Below are 3,457 nucleotides of genomic sequence, written 5' to 3'. Positions count from 1 at the left end.
ATACTGACAAGGATGCCATCTACAATTATGAAATTATTGTTGAGTCGTACTAGTACTATTACTGATGAAAATGGGAAGCAAGTGTCACATGAATCCTCAATTGAATGGGAAGCAAGGTGATCCTCGCTCCTTCAACTCCACTTCGCCGGTGCCGTCAGTCCGCGGGAGTAGGGGCGGTGTGCCCGTCAACAAACAAGAACATAAGGTATGTGCTTGGAAAACTTCAAATTATGTACACATTTGGGCAACAGAAGTTGTAGCTTGTTTCAAAGTTCAAGATGGAAGATATTCAGTTCAACTTGTTCTGGCAAAACATGTGTGGGACCTTGACAGCATGTCGACACACTATCTAGTGCAGAAAAAAATGTTCAGCGTACTTTAGCGCACCGCCGCCGCCTACCCCTGCCTCCGAGCACTGCTGGTCTATGAGTTCAACATGTATAACCCTATAAGTTCATAGAAAAATAGAAAACAAGATAAGCAAAAAATAATGAAACACAAAAAACCCATGGAATTCATAGGGAAAAGATAATAAGTTCTAAGGAAATAAATGTAGAAGTTCATATTTCAAAACTAATGAAGTATCTGGGAAGTAAAAGTGAAGTATTTCAAAGTATAAAAATCTTTTTAGGTTTCTTTGGAAACTTCTAATGTTACTAAACATGAACTTGCTTGGTTACACAAATATGAAACTGATTGTGCAAGTCGCTTAGAAATGTGTTTGTACTTGTTATGGGAACTCATGACTTGTTATGATTAAATGCAGGGAGCAGCTGGCGCCGAATGGGCCCCTAGGAGCTAGTCCAACCCGCTCGCAGACTAGAGGGCATGCCGGTTTATTTCCAACGAAACCCTATGTACAATCAGTCTGTTCGTTTGATAAAGAAAGGAGACAACATAGAAGTTATGGTTGAAGTAAGTCCCTACGTCCAGTTATGTCCGATTTGTGTGATAGTAGTTCAAAATGAGGGATATATTGTATAAACTTTTCCGGAGTTGTGCCCAGGCTACTTCTGAACAACTCCAATGCCTTATTGGCCTCAGTACTACTGTTTGGTACCATTAAGTACCAAACTTTGAACTGAGAACTCTATGAACTCCTGGACATGTTCATAAAGTATTCCTGGACTAAGAACTCGATGAACTCCTACACCTGTTCATAAAGTATTGTTGGAGAACTCTCAGTAGTTCTAGTATTATAGTGTGTGAACTAAGAGATATACTCTATGAACTTTCTGGACTTGAAGCATTTTGTTCTCATATATAAAATCATGGGGATTATCTGTTAAATGTGTACTATGTTTTTTTGTCAGTTTATGTGCTTTCTGTTTGTCAGGCCATGTGCAAGTTCGTTATCGGTTCATGTGTATGTGAATTGGTAACCACTGCTATTGCTGCTAGGTACCGATCTGACCATGTATATGTTATTCATGTACATGTATTATATGTGTGAAAAAATTTCTATATATGATGAGATGATTGCTACTTCAAAGAAGGTATAGGTACATGACAGCTTGATGTGCATGCAAGAATAAAAAATGGTTTGAATCAAAAATATTGATCAGTACGAATTAAAAACAATGATCAGTTTGAAAAACAAAAGATGGTTAGGTTTTGGTATTATGTGACGTTCACGTCCAAGAGTTGACGTCCAAGAAAACGTCCAAGTTCTGCAACTAATATGTCCAGATGGGACAAGGAGGTTAGTCCAGCAGGCGCATCTCAAGTGTCATGTCAGTGCGTTGCCCACCCGTCGCCATGCCTTTCCGCCGCATGTCGTGTCGTGCCGCCTTGCCATCAACCACCGTTGTGGCTCAGCCCTGTAGTGCTTCCACGATCACCACACGCAGCTTCCTTCTATCGTTGTCCTCGCCCTGCTCTCCTCAATATTGGCATTGCAAAAACACAGCAAGTTCACAATTAAAAAAGTTGTAAGTTCAACACGACGTCCCATATAAGTTTGAGAGAAAAGCTCAAACAAAATGAAACCCAATGAAAACTCAAATGGTAAAAGTTCAAGTTGCAAAACAAGAGAAGTCCAAAACATCTTGCAAGAAAAATTGAGTTAAAAAAACAAACACACGAAATTATTTCCTTTGTCCTCGCCCTGCTCTCATAAATATTGGCATTGCAAAAACACATCAAGTTCACAATTAAAAAAGTTGTAAGTTCAACACGACGTCCCAGTTAAGTTTGAGAAAAAAGCTCAAACAAAATGAAACCCAATGAAAAATCAAATGGTAAAAGTTCAAGTCGCAAAACAAGAGAAGTCCAAAACATCTTGCAAGAAAATTGAGTTAAAAAACAAACACACGAAATTATTTCCTTTTGAAAAAAATATCATTCAGTTCTACGATATAAACCATGAAAGTTCGGGGACTATAATATCCAAAAAACAGAGTGAAGTCTAGTATGTGAAAACATGCTCAGTACAAAACCATACGAACATCAGTGCAAGTACTCTTTTTTCGGAACCATTCAAAATTACTCTGAAAAATACCTCAGTACAAACACACATAGATCAATATGAGTACTCTTTTTTTGGACAGAAAAACAGCACGATGAGTCTCACCGTATTTCAAAATTACTCTTAAAAGATGGGAGCAAGTAAAAAATAAGAAAGACATCCGTTCAAAGTTTTCTTTTTTTGAAACCATTCAAAACTACTCTGTGAAAAATACCTCAGTACAAATATAGACATACGTCAGTACGAGTACTCTGTTTTTTAGACACGAAAAAACAACACAATGGGTTTTACCTTATTCAAAATTACTTTTAAACGGTTTCGAAGTAGAGAAAATGTTCAACATGACTAAGCTTCGCATTTTCGATAGAAATCCAAGGTTATATTATTTGCCCCATTTTGACAAACTTTTAAAAAAAACCGCGTTCAAAACCAAATTGAACCGTATTTGAATTCGTATTTAAACCGTAAGGAATTAGAAAAAACTTTCTATACGCAAAAGTTGCGCATTTTCCATAGCTTTCCAACGCCGTATCAGTAGCGTCAATCCGATAAACCGTTTGCGAAAAACAGTAAAAAAACATTTCGCCCAGAATTTCATCGTTTTTCAAATTACTTTTAAATCATATAGCTTTTTAAAAAATAGTAGATATATGGAAGATGCGGATTTTCACAAGCTTTCCAACGCCATCTCATTGGCTCAATTCCGACAAATCGTTTGAAAATTAAGTCAAAAATACGATCCGCGTTTTCGGTTTTGAAAAAAATGGTTTTTCCAAAACTGCTCTTAAATCATAATTTTTTTGCAAAAACAAATTATAAGATTGTAATGTGGATGTCAAGAGCTTTCCAACGATATATTACACGCCCCGTTTTGAAAAAAAAATGCAAAAAAATTTGAACTAAAGGAGACGATTTTTAATAGCAACAGAAAGCATCAGTTCAACCGCTTGAATTCATCAGTTCAAACAGGGTAACAGAATAATATTCTGG

This window comes from Triticum aestivum, unplaced genomic scaffold (genome assembly GCF_018294505.1).
Source record: "Triticum aestivum cultivar Chinese Spring unplaced genomic scaffold, IWGSC CS RefSeq v2.1 scaffold63462, whole genome shotgun sequence".
Taxonomy (NCBI): Eukaryota; Viridiplantae; Streptophyta; class Magnoliopsida; order Poales; family Poaceae; genus Triticum; species Triticum aestivum.
This window is presented reverse-complemented; position numbering follows the sequence as displayed.